This window comes from Balaenoptera borealis (genome assembly GCF_965194805.1).
Source record: "Balaenoptera borealis genome assembly, chromosome: 2".
Classification (NCBI taxonomy): Eukaryota; Metazoa; Chordata; class Mammalia; order Artiodactyla; family Balaenopteridae; genus Balaenoptera; species Balaenoptera borealis.
This window is the reverse complement of record NC_138867.1, coordinates 70,533,399-70,549,655: the sequence shown is the minus strand read 5'-3', so window position 1 is coordinate 70,549,655 and position 16,257 is coordinate 70,533,399. Positions and strand designations below refer to the sequence as shown.

Below are 16,257 nucleotides of genomic sequence, written 5' to 3'. Positions count from 1 at the left end.
ATTTTGTCTTTGTTAGAATTTTCAATATGAATCTACATAGATTTTTATATTATTTAATGTTCTGAATTTCTCTGTATTTCTCCCCTATGAGTCTATAATAATGACGGAAAAAGTAAGCATCAAAAATTGAAAAGAAAATTTTCTTTTGAAAACTCAGTTATTCAGTAATTTTTTTCCTCTTAGAATCACAAGTAAGTGATATTAGCTAAGCCAACCCAACTGACAGGTATAGAAAAAATAACAAAGTCTTTAAAAAAATCTTGAGTAAGTTACTATTCTTATATCTTGTGTTTTATTTACCAGGTAGCGAGGAGGACTCTTTAGGAATGCAGAAAAATTGCTGAATGAGAACTCTTAATTTAGAGACAATTTACATAGTAATTTTAATGACAATGTAAGAAATAAATATACTTATAAATTTTAAAGAAAGTGGCCTTAAATATTTAAGATTATGGTGTATGTATTAAATGTTACTTAAAATATATCCTCTGCAAATAAGATGTATTCAAAAGATTTCACTTATAATGAAGAAATATACAGAAAATTTGACTGCAATATGACTATTAAAACTGGAGATTTTTAAATGTACTCATCATTGTCGGTGGCTCAAAATGAGAAAATGTTTGGTGTGGTGGGGGTTTCAACTACTAGATAAAGTTACTTTTGGAAAACACATTAGTTTCCACTGGTCTTGGTAAAACCTCATCTTGGATAACTATTTAATCACATGGCATCAGTGGATATGATCTGGATATGATCTTCATGTCTGTATCCACAGCTTAGATCTCTCTTCCATGCTACAGAAGCACATATCCAGCTGCCTTCTGGATAACTCCACCTGTGTTCAACATAACTCAGTATGCTCAGTATTGAGCTTATTATCTCCCTCTCTTATGAGTTTCATATCTAATGGCATCGCTGTTTATTCTAAATCCACAGAAAAAAATCTGAGTGAAACCTTGGTTTTGCCCTCTCTCTCACTGGTCACACCCAATCAATTATCCATTCTTATTAGCGAGCATAGCGGTGTGTATATCTTTCCTAATTAGTGTTTTGTATTCTTTGATAAATACCCAGGAGTCGAATTGCTGGATCATGTGGGAGTTCTATTTTTAGTTTTTTTGGAGGTATATCCATACTGTTTTCCATAGTGGCTGCAGCAATTTACATTCCCACCAATATTGCTCAAGAGTTCCTTTTTCTCCACGTCCTCACTAGCACTTGTTATTTGTTGTATTTTTGATAATAGCCATTGTGACAGGTGTGAGATGATATCTAACTGTGGTTTTGATTTGCATTTCACTGTTGATTAGTGATGTTGAGCATCTTTTCATTGGTTGGTCATCTGTATGTCTTTTTGGAAAAATGTATATTCAGATCCTCTGCCCATTTTTAATTGGGTAGTTTGGGTTTTAAAATTTTTTTTTGATGTTGAGATGTATGCTTTCTTTGTATATTTTGGATATTAACCCCTTATCAGATTTATCATTCACAAATATCTTCTCTCTTTCAGTAGGTGGCCTTTTAGTTTGTCAATAGTTTCCTTTACTGTGCAAAAGGTTTTTTTAGTTTGATATAGTCCCATTTGTTTCTTCTTGCTTTTGTTTCCCTTTGGACATATCAAAAAAAAAAAAAAAAATACTATGAAGACTGATGTCAAAGAGCATACTGCCCATGTTTTCTTCTAGAAGTTTTATGGCTTCAGGTCTTATATTTAAGTCTTCAATCCATTTTTAATTTATTTTTGTGCATGGTGTGACAGAGAAGTCCAGTATGATTCTTTTGCATGTAGCTGTCCAGTTTCACCAACAGGATTTATTAAAGAATATGTGTTTTCCCCAATGTACATTTTTGCCTCCTTTCTCATAGTTTACTTGCTCATATAAGTGTGGACTTATTGCTGGGCTCCTATTCTGTTCCATTGATCTTTGCATCTTTTTTGTGCCAGTACCATACTGTTTTGATTACTGTAGCTTTGTAGTATAGCATGAAATCAGGGAGTGTGATGTCTCCAGCTCTGTTCTTTCTCAAGATTGTTTTCACTATTCATAGTCTTCTGTGTTTCTATACAAATTTTAAATTATTTGTTCTAGGTCTGTGAAAAATGCCATTGGTATTTTGATGGGGATTGCATTGAATTGGTAGCTTACCTTGGGTAGTTTGGTCATTTTCACAATGTTAACTCTTCCAATACAAGAACACAATATATCTTTCCATCTGTTTGTGTTGTCTTCAGTTTCTTTCATCAGTGTCTTACAGTTTTCTGAGTACAGGTCTTTTAACTTGGTAGGTTTATTCCTAGGTATTTTATTATTTTTGATGTGATGGTAAATGTGATTGTTTCCTTAATTTCTCTTTCTGGCAGTTCATTGCTAGTATATAGACATGCAATACAAATTTCTGTATATTAATTTTGTATCCTGCAATTTTACCAAATTCATTGATGAGTTCTAGTAGTTTTTGGGTGGTGTCTTTAGGATTTTCTATATATAGTGTCATGACATCTGCAAACAGCAACAGCTTTACTTCATCCTTTCCAATTTGGATTCCTTTTATTTCTTTTCTTGTCTGATTGCTCTGGCTAGGACTTCTGATACAATGTTGAATAAAAGTGGTGAGAGTGGGCATTCATGTCTTTTTCCTGATCTTATAGGAAGTGCTTTCTGCTTTTCACCCTTAATTATGATATTAGCTCTGGGTTTGTCATATAAGGTCTTTATTATGTTGAAGTATTTTCCCTTTATGCCCACCTTCTGGAGAGATTTTATCATAAATTGATGTCGAATTTTGTCACAAGCTATTTCTGAATCTATTGAGATAAACATATTTTTTTAAATTCTTCAATTTGTTAGTGTGCTATATTACATTGATTGATTTGCAGATATTGAAAAATCCTTGCCTCTCTCTGATAAATCCCAGTTGATCATGGTGAATTATCCTTTTAATGTATTGCTGGATTTGGTTTGCTAATATTTTGTGGAGGATTTTTGCATCTATGTTCATCAGTGATAGTGGCTTGTAATTTTCTTTCTCTGTGGGATATCTTTGTTTGATTTTGGCCTCAGCGTAATGCTAGCCTCAAAGAATGAGTTCAGAAGTGTTCCTTGCTCTGAAATTTTTTGGGAATAATTTGAGAAGGATAGGTGTTGATTCTTCCCTGAATGTTTGGTAGAATTCACCTGTAAAGCCATCTAGTCCTACACTTTTGTTTGTTGGGAGGCTTTTTTTCTTTAATTACTGATTAAATTTCATTGCTGGTAATTGGTCTGTTCATATTTTCTATTTTTTCCTGGTTCACTCTTGAGAGATTGAACATTTCTAGGAATTTGTTCATTTCTTCTAGGCTGCCCATTTTATTGGTTTATAGAGTTTGAAGTAATCTCTTATGATCCTTTGTATTTCTGTGATATCTATCAATTGTAACATCCTCTTTTTCACTTGATTTGTGCCTTGTCTCTTTTTTTCTTGAAGATCCTGGTTTATCAATTTTATCTTTTCAGAGAACTAGCTCTTAGTTTCATTGATCTTTTCTATTGCTTTTGTAGTCTCTATTTCATTTATTTCTGCTCTAATTTTTATGATTTCTTTCTTTCTAGCGACTTTGGGTTTTGTTTGTTCTTTCTAGGTGCTTTGGGTGTTAGGTTAGGTTGTTTATTTGAGATTTTTCTTGTTTCCTGAGGTAAACTTGTATCACTGTAAACTTCCCTCTTAGAACTGCTTTTGCTGCATTCCATAGATTTTGGATTGTTGTGTTCTCATTTTCATTTGTCCCCAGATATTTTTTTATTTCTTCTGTGATCCATTGGTTATTTAGTAGCATATTAGTTAGCCTCCACATGTTTGTGTTTTTGGCATTCCTTTTTCTTGTAGTTGATTTCTAGTCTCATAACACTGTGGTTGAAAAAGATGCTTGATATAATTTCAAGTTTCTTAAATTTACTAAGACTTGTTTTGTGTTCTAGTATGTGATTTATCCTGGAGAATGTTCCATGTGCACTTGAAAAGAATATGTATTTTTCTGCTTTTGGATGGAATGTTCTATACATATATCTATTAAGTCAATTTAGTCTAATGTGTCATTTAAGGCCACTGTTTCCTTATGACATTATGTCTGGATGATCTGTTTATTGATGTAAGTGGTGTGATAACGTCCCCTACTATTTTTGTGGTAATGTCAATGTCAATTTCTCTTTATGTTTGTTAATACTTCTTTATGTATGCAGGTGCTCAGATGTTGGTCTCATATATATTTATAATTGTTATATCTTCTTCTTAGGTTGATCCCTTTATCATTATATAATGTCAGTCTTTGTTTCTTAGTACAGTCTTTGCTTTAAAGTCTATTTTGTCTGATATAAGTATTGCTACTCTGACTTTCTTTTCATTTCCATTTGCATGGAATAAATTTTTCCATCCCCTCACTTTCAGTCTGAGTGTGTCTTTAGATCTGATGTGAGTCTCTTGTAAGAAGCATATATACCAGTTTCGTTTATGTTCTTATCCATTCAACCACTCTGTCTTTTGATTGGAGCATTTAGTTCATTTACATTTGAAGTAATTATTGATAGTTATGCACTCAATGCCATTTTGTTAATTGTTTTAAGATAGGTCATATAGTTCTTTTTGTTCCTTTCTTCTTCTTTTTTTCTATTCCCTTGTGATTTATTGACTATTCTTAATGTTATGTTTGGATTCCTTTCCCTTTTTTGTGTATGTATCTATTATAGGTTTTTGGTTTGTGGTTATCCTGAGGTTTATATATAGCAATCTATATATATGTGATTATTTTCATTTGTGGATATCTTAAGTTAAAATGCATTTTTACAACCCTGCATTTTTACTCCTCCACCCCTCACATTTACTGTTTTGGACATCATATTTACATCTTATTGTTTTGTGTATCTCTTTACTTATTATGAAAATAGATGATTTTTTTGCTTCTGTAATTTAATCTTCCTACTAACTTTATACATGATTGATTTACTACCTTTAGTTTATATTTGCCTTTACCACTGAGATTTTTCCTTTTGTCATTTTCATGTTTTTAGCTGTGGCCTTTTCATTTTCACTTGGAAGAGTCCCTTTAACATTTCTTGTAAAGTTGGTTTGGTGGTGCTATACTCCTTTAGCTTTTGCTTGTCTGTATAACTTTTAATCTTTCCCTCAAGTCTGAATGAAAGCCTTGCTGGGTAGAATATTCTTGGTTGTAGGTTCTTCCCTTAAGTCACTTTAAATATATCATGCCACTCCCTTCTGGCTTGAAGAGTTTCTGCTGAGAAATCAGCTGTGAACCTTTTGGGAGTTCCATTGTATTTTTGTTGTTGTTGTTGTTTTTCTCTTGTTGTTTTCAATAATTTTTCTTTGTCTTTAATTTTTGTCAGTTTGATCACTATATGTCTTGGCATGTTTCTCCTTGGGTTTATCCTGCTTGGAACTTTCTGTGCTTCCTGGACTTCGGTGGCTATTTCCTTTCCCATGTTAGGGAAATTTTCAACTATAATCTCTTCAAATATTTTCTTAGGTCCTTTCTCTCTCTCTTCTCCTTCTGGGACCCCTATAATATGAATGTTGTTACATTTAATGTTGTCCCAGACGTTTCTTAAGCTGTCTTTGTTTCTTTTCATTCTTTTTTCTTTATTCTGTTCCGTGGCAGTGAATTCCACCATTCTTTCTTCCAGGTCACTTATCTGTTCTTCTGCCTCAGTTATTCTGCTATTGATTCCTTCTGGTGTATTTTTCATTTCAGTTATTGTATTGTTCATCTCTGTTTGTTCTTTAATTCTTCTAGGACTTTGTTAAACATTTCTTGCATCTTCTCGATCTTTGCCTCCATTCTTTTTCTGAGGTCCTGGATCATCTTCACTATCATTATTCTGAATATTTTTTCTAGAAGTTGCCTATCTCCACTTCATTTAGTTGTGTTTCTTGGGTTTTATCTTGTTCCTTCATCTGGTTCAAAGTCCTCTCCCTTTTCATTTTGTCAGTCTTTATGTGAATGTGGTTTTCCTTCCACAGGCTGCAGAACTGTAGTTCTTCTTGCTTCTGCTCTCTGCTAATTTCTTTTTATTCTTTTTTCTTTTCTTTTTTCTGTTCACCTTAAGTGATTTCCATTATTCTGTCTTCCAGCTTGCTGATCCATTCCTCTGCATCTCATCTACTGTTGATTCCTTCTATTGTCTTTTTTTTTAAAGAAAATTCAGTTATTGTATTCTTCAGCTCTATTTCTTTCTTTTTTTCTAACCCTTTGTTAAAGTTCTCACTGTGTTCATCCACTCTTCTCCCAAGTTCTTTGAGCATCTTTATGATCATTACCTTGAACTTTTTATGTGGTAGATTATTTATCTCCACTTCACTTAGTTCTTCTACTGGGGTTTTATCTTCTTCCTTTGTTTGGAACATATTACCTTGTTGCCTCATTTTGCTAATTAGCTGTTTTTACTCCTATGAATTTGGTAGTTTAGTTTATTTATGTTTCCCAAACTTGAAGCCGTACCTCTTTGTAGAAGATGTCTTATGTGTCCCAGCAGCACACTCCCTCAGTCACCAGATCTATTTGCTCTGAGAGTGACCCCTATGTGTGCTGCATAGGCCTTTCTGTTGTGATGGGCTGACTACTGTGGGCAGTCTTCTAGGTGTGGCTGGCCCCTGGTCCAGTTGGTTGCCAGGCCCTGTCTTGTGTGGAGGCTGATGGCTACTCTTGGACAGGACAGTGTCACAAGGCAGCTGGCTACAGAGCCCCAGGAGGTCCCAGTGTTAATGCTTGCCCACTGGTGGGTAGAGCTAGGCTCCAGAGTGGATGTTTCCTGGATCTAGTGTTGGCCTACTGGTAGGTGGGTCTGGGGCTTAGGGTTCCTGGGGCTGGTGCTGGTCTGCTGGTGGGTGGACTGGGTTCTGACAGAGAAGTCTGTGGAGCCCCAGAGATCTGGGGCCAGGATCTGCCTGCTGGTGGGTAGAGCCATGTCCTGATACCTCTGTCTGCAGGGACCAGGAGTCCCAGAGCTGATTTTGGCCTGCCAGTATGCAGGGATGAGGGCCAGGGCATCCTGGGGCTACTGCTGACTAACTGGTGGGTGGAGCTGGGTCCCAGGATCTCTGACTGCAGGGCCCTTTATGTCCTGGAGTTGGTTTGTTGAACTGCTGGTGAATGGATCTGGGTCCTGGTCCCTTTACTGGACAGGACTGAGTCCTGGGGTGGCTGTGAGCTCAGGGGTTCTGAAGACAGCAAGACTGCTGGTGGTTGGGGCTATGTCTCTGCCTACCTAGTTGCTTGGCCTGACGTGTTCCAGTAATGGTGCTGACAGGCTGGTGGGTAGGGCCAGGTCCTGGTGCCAATAAGCTAGAGTCAGGGTTCCAAAATGGCACTCATCGTTCCCCTTGTTACTGTGGAATTATTATATCTTTTTTGTTCTCAGTCATTTGTAAAATGAATTATGTTTCAGTTTCAGAAAGAAATGCAGTTTCAGTATATATTAATCTAGGTAAGAGGCACTATAGCATCTTATAAATATTAACGGTTTATTCTGAACTTGTAAGTTTGTGACTTATAAATTATGAATCCATCCAATCTCATGCTGGGTAATACTTTTTAAAGTTTCAAAAATGAAATATGCTTTCTAGGGGGCATCTGTTTTGAGAAAATGAATACAACAGTCATTATCCTTTGGATTTTTAAAACATATTGGCTCCTCCTTATGATTATTCATCATGACTCCAGAGGAGAAAAGTAAAACTTAAGTCACTTTCTATTTCTGTAGTTTAGGAGCAAAAAGTAAACAGGCAACAGCAAGGAAGGGTGGTGGTGGCAATATCACTATGTAGAGCACTAATGCTTTCACCTTCTCAGAACGAGAGCAACATGTTTTATGCAGACAGCCAATAAATTCCTTATGGGAGAAGAGAGAAAACTAGAATCTTCCATGTATCAGAATAAGGGGCAAAAAAGAGGAATCCAGCACAAGAACCATGTTTCTGGCTGGAGAATTATATTTGCTTTTGTACTGACTTGATCAGAATCCAGTCCTCAGATCTGGGTCATGTGTGTCATTTGAATACACACATTTATGTTTTCAAATCAAACATTATTGCTGTATTGCATGATTTACTAGAGTTTAAGATAAACTCTGATAAGTTCTAAATCATTTAATAATTTGGATATAGATATAAAAAGAAAAAGATTATTAAGATACCCAAGCAATTGAGCTCCAGAACACAATCTTGCTTGAGGCTTATCTAGTGAAAATATCATGTTGGCACAATTTGACACCACAATGCAGGTTTTATTTTAAGACATGAATATTGGTCTGACAATAAAAAGCCAGAGGTATATGGTACATTCTATAAGTACATGTGTGGATTATAACCTCGGAAAAATTGGAGAAATTTTATTTTGGATGTATTCAGATTAGAAGTAACAAAAGTGGCTAATCAGCTATTTAACAGTGTTCAAAAATGCAAACTATCAGTAAGATCAAAGGAAGACAGAGTGAAGCAAGAGAGCAAGAGACAGATGAGAGAACAAAAAAAAAAAAAGGAAAAATTCTAAGAGTATATGTAATTGATGGAATAAATTCTGCATATGAAAACCTGAAATAGTAAAACTGATTAACTAGAAGACTGGTGATTAATTTCAATGGAAACTATTCCTCACCTTATGAAAGGATTAACCTGAAAGACCCCTTATTAATGTCTTAAATGTTTTACAAAATATTATATACTTTGCCTTGAGAAAAAGAAATCTATAACTGAGGAATTAGAAGCAGAGCTAATAGAAAGTTAATTAAAAAAAACCCCAAAAAGCAGTAAATTAACTCTGAAACTAAAAGTAAGTCAGTGAAGAAAGATCGTCTATTTTTAAATTCAGATGCAAACTTAGGATTTCCTCAATGAATTGCAATATCATTGACCCAATCTTTTTTTTAGTTCCATATACTGATGTAGCATTCTCCCTACCAAACTCAGTTGCAAAGATTGCCCAGGAAATAACAGGAAGTAGGGATGTTAAAAATCAGAATTTTATAGGAGTAAATAGTAATCAATTAAGGAGAATCAAGACACTTAAAATGTTTTAGGAATGGAGTACACCACATCATCTAATATTAGAGTAAAAAATTTACAAAGAATTGGCTTTGGGCAGTATATTTTCCCCCTGAAAATTGCTGAAGTGGTTAAGAAACCTATGGAAGTTATATGCTCTTTGATACATTTGGATGTTTAAGGCCAGCTCTGAGACAGAACTTCATCTGGAATTATATTTTTGATGAAGACTCAATCTCAAAGTTAAGTTGCTTTAAAACTCTTAATTTTCCCTCCCTATCTTCATGCCTTATCTAAATACAACCACTGCCCTTCTTGCTTCCTCCCTTGCCTTCCACATATAAATATCACATGTGCAGCACATATTTTAATCTGTTTTTATGGGGAAAGTTTCTGATTTTACCACATCATTCAAGTAGTTTCATGCCAGCATTTCTATTTTAACAATAAATATTATGCACCATTCATAACATTCTGGCAACTCAATTTACCAAATCTTGTATTAGGGAGGTTAAATATGAAGGGATGGATTAAAAAAGAAATTACACTTTAAAATAAATGGAAGCATTTAGTTACTGAGATAAGTTTGAAGCAGATACTGATGGAAAAATATTTGTGAAGGGAACATAGAATAAAGTATACTTATTGGTACATGGTACTCACTCATTGGAAATGAAACTGTATTGATCTTTTATCATATCTTCAATTCAATATTGATCACTTTTTTATGTAAAGAAATAAATTATATGTAAAATGTTCATGACGAACTATCAAGTAAATATTTTCTTCTGGTGATTATGATTCTATTTAAAAGTATAAATGAAATAATTTGCAGGAGCATAATTTCTCTGTTTGCATTGATTTGGATGAGTAAGTGTAGCATTGTTTATGCAAAACAAATGAAGGTAAGAACAAAGAAACCTAAATAAATATGAATCTAATTTTCATTTCAAAAATTTTAAATTATGCACATCTGTAGATGTCTAAGAAACACAATTAAGCAATTAATCACTGCATAAAGAAGCTAAAAGATTATGAAAACATTAGCATAGAATGTGATTGTTACTGAATCTTTTATTTATATATTTTTCTTTTCTTCAAAACAGAATAATTCAATGGCTTAAATACCTGCAAATGTGTCATTGATTCAATCAATGGCTAGAAATAGCCTTCATTAGAAATGAATCAAAATATGGCCTATTGCAATAGTTCCACAACCTGGCTAAATATCATAATTCCCAGAAACACTTTTCAAAAATACAGATGCTCAGGCTTTCTTCTTGGAGATTTTGATTTAGTAAGAGGTGGGACTTAAATATTTTTAAGAGGCATCATTATAAGATATTATGTCCAATAATCTTTTCTACGAATCTTCCTCCATCACATTTCTCTGCCTACCAGTATTATTCTATATAAATATTTAATTGTGCTCTACTGTCATATTCTCAAGGGTATGCAGATTCCCTAGGTTTTTAAATTTTGTGATCATACGTTGATGATAATTTATTGTATAATCTCACCTATATGAAATGTTCAGAAAAAGCAAATTCATAGAGACAGAAAGTAGATTAGTGGTTTCCATTGGCTGAGGGGAGAGGGAAAATGGGAGAGACTGCTAACAGGTATAGGATTTCTTTTTGGGGTGATGAAAATGTTCTGAAATAATTACTGGTGATGGTTGCATAACCCCACAAATATACTAAAAGCAACTGGAGTATTGTTTAAAGGGGTGAATTTTATGCTATGTTAATTACATTTCATATTTAAAATGTGATGAAGCAAAACAATTTTTGATAATGATATAAAATTTGATATTAACATGTTCCAGATAATCTAGGTTACTGCTAAATAACCTAGTATTGTTTGGATCCATTAGTGTCAAGTTGTACTACTTTATATTCAGAAGCAAATGAAAAATAAAAAAAGGAGAATTTAATGTATAAAGAATATATGTGGACAAGTCAAAGCTACATAGGTTGCGGTTTTTCAGATAGGGAAAATTGGTGTGAGAATTGAATTTTTGTAGTATTTATACTAAATAGATATGCCAAACTCAAATATTGTGTGACATAGTTTCAGCACCTCATTCATGTTGTGATCAGCAATTTGGTTTCCACAAAGCAAAATCATCCTTGAAATGAAGTTGGTGTGTACATGCCATTTGTATAAAGCTAATCTTCTTTTATTCATGTGGGACTATTTCCTTTATGGAAATTTTCCTTTCTTGGTTGTTGTTGCTGTGACAGACTGTCCTACCCTTGGATCCATCCCTTCCCCTTTTAAAACCTGTCTCTTTCTTTTTTCTATCTCATTTATAATTGTAGTTTTTTTTTTTTAATGTACCTCAGAAATAAAAAAGCACAGTCAAAACTATGAGACATTAAAGATAATCAAGTCATCTTTGTTTATGTTGTCTTTGATCACCCAGGGATTTTCCTAAGAATGTCATTACATGACTTTAAAGTGAAGCTTCACACAAAACAATGTATAAAATGACTGATTCTAGGGTTTTCCACACACCACTCCACCCTATAAATATTTTTATTTTTCCAAATTCTTTTTGGGTGAAGACTTTTAATTGAAAAGTGATTTTTGGTGTTAGTAAGATTTTCATTTTTTAAAAAGTATACCTTCCACACAGTGTGGAAAGGCAAGAATTGAATTACCAGCAAATATGGCAGTTAAGTTAATATTTTGTTTTGTTATGAAACAATTATCCAAGAAACATATTCAAGACCCTAGTTTAGAATCACTATAAGTCTATTTTTTGTCCTTTGTTTTGAGTTTCATAAAGTAGCCTATAACTTAACAACGTTATTGATAATATTCTTAAACTCTTTTCCATTTCAAAAGGATGACGGATTACTTCATTGGATATTTGAAGACGTCTACAGTGGTCAGCTAACTGAAAGCTAATAAATTTATTTGGAAAAAACTTCTTGGATAATAAGAATTTCCACTCACAAATTAGGTTTTCAATATGCTACTAAGTTGTACCTGATAATCTCATTTATTCTTTTTTGGATGGACGTTGTTTCCAAGTTTTACTTAAATTATGGTCACTTTAATTCAATGACGAAATAAAACTTTGGATTTTGTCTCAAAATTAAAGAATTTAATTTTAAATATTTTTCTTCTTAATAGATTGCCAACTACCTTGTTTTATTTTGTTTTTCATAGATAGGTTATACTGTTCTGCTCCAACGCATTCCTTCTTTCTTTATTATTTTATTTCCTTTTGTTTCTTAACAATGCAATGATAAATTAATGTTTATTGAAACACATTATCTCTGTTAACTTGTCAGCATTAGCCATGAATCCATTTTCCTTTTCATCACAATAAGAAATGCATTACTTAATAAGAAAATATATCCCAGATGAGCAGTTTGAAATATTAGTTATCTTGTTGGTATTCTCTGTAGGCATTCCTTCTAAGAAAGAAAATTTGTCTTCTGTAGGCAAATTGTTATTCTGCTCATTACTTTGCTCTCATTATAATGTCTTCATCTTAGCAGTGCACAATTTCTGTGCACAATACGTCTTGTGTTTGTGCTGGTTTTAGTGCTGAGATGCTGTCTTTGACATGACAGGGGTTGCTGTCCTGATAGGTAGAAAAGAAATCTGTGAATTGAGTGATGGATTAATAGAAATAACAATCTGTGTTTAGATATGTAAGATCATTGATCTACATATTGAGTTAACATTTTTCTTATCCTCCTTGAGCATATACCAGTATAAAACGGTTTGGGGAATGTGTAAGAGAATGAAAAACTGACTTTAAGTAATTTGTAATCTATATCTAGTCATATTCTCCATATGCAGAACTTCTGATTCTATGAAAATGTGGTCATGCAGTTGTAGAACTAGAATAAAGTCTTTTCAAAAATTACCTTAACTATTTCTCTCACTACAAACATGAACATATTCAGATCATCTCCCCAGTAAAAATCATCTTTCAAGGAAGACCCTGGAATTTATGTCTCTACCTATAGCACATCTAACTTTGAAAGACTTCCTCTGTACCAGACACTGAGATAAGCTCTTTATGTGTCGAATATTATTTCTTTCAATAAATCTAACAGCCTCACATTAAAAATAGGAAATAAAGACTTCGTGGTATAAGGAAACTAGGTTTGTCTGGTCTCAGAAGCAGAGCTGTTAATCACTGTATTCAATGCATGCTCACATTTTACATAAATGCATTGTTCATCCATCAAACAGAATAAGTTCCACAATTTATAAACAAATTCATTTTTCACTTTACTCAGTTTTTGCTTTTCCCTCATTTATGTTATTTGGTTTACTTTTAAATCTCAGAGGAAAACATATCAGTGAGTCAATTGTAAAAAAAATTATACATAATATTTACCTGGAATATATCTCACTTCAATTCACCCTCTTTCTTCATGGATATACCTTCTCATGGATGCAATTCCTCCTATGTCACTTTTCAAATGCACTACATTGTACTTCAGAGGTTTATTGTTGTTCCTATTATTCTTTTTTTGAGTATATTCAGGCATTTTATTTTCTCAGTACAGAGTTCATTTTTCTTTCTTTTTCTTTCTATTTTTTTCTTTCTCTTTTTAAGAGGTTGCTCTCTATGTGACTCTAATTAACTACTGTATTTATATATAAGATGATTATCCTGTGACTTTATATTAGGTCCTTAACTAATAAGCAGACACTTGTACATTTCTAGGTTTCAAGGAGAAAGAATTTTTCATTCAGGAATTAGTCAAACTTCACACAGAACTTGAATGTCCTTAATATTTTTTACCAGGTCTAAATGATACTTTTAACCATACTATGACTCAAAACATTTCTTCTTCTTCATATGAATGTAAAGAACAGATAGAGTGCCATTTTGATTCATTGATGACAGTAGGACAGAAAAAATAAACAATCTTTAGAGTTGTGGTAGTTTTGGGAGATTGGAATAAGGGATTGAAAGAAGATTTAGAACATCATTTCAACACCTCTGTGGGAAAAATTAATCCAAATTATATGAAACTGTTGTTCTAACGTTCAGGGCATTACACATTTGATTGCATTTAGGGAACATTTTATCCTATGCCCATACATAAATAGATGTTTTTCTTTTCAGAAGAAAGTTTTAATTGACTTTGTAAAAATTAAGACTAGAGAGAGGGGGGAGGAGAGAGAAAGAGAATTATTAGACAATTTAGAAGAATAGAACTAAAATGTATATTAATTATTGTTACTAAGTATATTATTTACAGTAGAATCCAGAATATATCCTTGTAACATACTATAAATGTGTTAAAATGTGATAGAAATGTGCAAAGTAACCTAAGTAAAAACTGAATATGGATTTCTATTATTCAAATATTTGGGGGCAAAAGTTAATAAAAATATATTCTTCTTGTAGGTCTAAGTAAAGGACCAGGAGAAACCAAAATATCACCTTAGTCTGGATTTATTTCTTTCACCTGAATATGAGACACTGGTGTTTTGAAAGTTAATTTAGAATCATGCAATATGCAATGAACACACAGATGTCAACAAGGGTAAGTGAGGGTCATCACCAAGCTTTACTGGGAATTGTCAAAATGTTATGAGGGTGTGACTTGCAATAAGATAGGCATTTCACAGTTTGCTTCCTACACATCTTAATCATTGTGAATCTAAGAGAGAGAGTTAATAAAGACGGGTTTTGCAATGAGATTTTTTTTTTTTTCCCAGTGAAATAAGATTGTGGCACTTTTAATATTTCATATGGAATCTATCTATGCATTGCTCTCACAGGATTCTCTCTCAAGAGGGATATAGTCTTTGTAAGTCATAGAGGAAGTAAAAGTAAATGATACAAAATAAAAGTTGTCTTCACTCTGTTCTACAGTATATCTGAACTCAGAAGATCCCTTCCTCATTTCTAATGCTGCACTTCACCCCCAACCAAAATATGTGTCAGCTAGGAAAAGGCATGAAATTCTAACATAGGATTATAGTGCCTTAATCCAAGGAGGCTGTACAAAGACTAGTATTTCAAATTGACATTTTGTTTCATTCTCTGGCAGGTTTTATCCTCCTTTAGGTAATAATACCCTCAAGTACACCTTATTTACACCACAATAAAATTCTAGTTGAGTGAGATGTATGTCTCTCTTTTGTAAAGTAGAAACAGTGCTATTATGAGTATGGAAATGGGAAGGTCAAAGGCCTGGCACCTCACTTTCAGAAAGAGAACATACAGAATTTGAGTACACAGAATTGATTTTGTTAAAACTATCTGTTGCTTATGTGAACCACTGGGATACATGTACTTCTGCTTGAAGTCCACTGATTTCAACAATTTTTAAGGTAATACTTCAGTCTCTTTTTTGGGGTAAAAAAAAGAGTTCAGTCTCAAGTTGTTCTCTGCTTTGAAGCCTGTTTCACTAGGATAGCATCTGGGGGTGGAAAGTGGAGAATGATGTATGGTTATATGCCCAGTGGCTTTTTGGGAACTGTTGTTTTTCCCATCTTCCCTCCTTTCTTCCATTCCGTCACTGAATGCACAATGGTATTTGATGGTCTCTGGAGCTATATGCCTTGCCCACTCAAACACTGTGCAGTCTGCAAGTCTCTGATACTAAAGTCTGAAGAGAGTGTAACTTGTGATGTGTTTTATATGTTTAGGCAAAGTTTGGGTGGATGAGGCTTTTATTCACATTCCATTCATTGCATCTAAAAGTTCAAGTTAAGATCTTCTGAATCTTACAACCCAAATTACGTACTCATTCTCATTCATTCATTCCATCAATATTTATTAAGCATCCACTATGTTCCAAGCACTGTGCTTAGTTTTAAGAAAAATAAGATGTGATCTCAATCTTGGATGAACTCCAGACTTCGGGCTTTGGGAAAATGATAAGCAAGTTTTTTAAATACTTACTATGTGAAAAGAGTTGTAACTGAGATGTGCACTAAGTATCCTTGCAGCACCAGGGAGAAAGTGGCTAATTCTCTCCTGGGGAGTATAGGAAGCCCTTAGCGAGAAGGTAACATTTGAGCAGGAAAGATACTTAAAACACAGTTGTTAGAAAAGATCAATTTCAGCTAGAGGCAGAAGATAACACTACTGCTATATAAGGGACAATGTTTCCCATAGAGTTCTTTGCCCTCTACATATAAAATTTCTAAGAAAACTTAGAAATATCAGAACTGCAATAGAAGCTAAACTTATTAGTTACTGAAAGGGCTGAGAGTGTTGAAATGACC

At 33.7% G+C, this 16,257-nt stretch overlaps 1 long non-coding RNA gene across 5 annotated transcripts in view; it reads left to right on the top strand.

Moving 5' to 3' along the window:
* Window positions 1–16,257, top strand: part of LOC309622528 — a 223,113-nt gene that overhangs the window by 161,266 nt on the left and 45,590 nt on the right. For all 5 annotated transcript variants that reach the window (XR_014240934.1, XR_014240935.1, XR_014240936.1 and 2 more), the window contains one exon: window positions 14,426–14,564. This is a non-coding gene — a long non-coding RNA (uncharacterized lncRNA). The remainder of the gene's footprint in view (window positions 1–14,425; window positions 14,565–16,257) is intronic.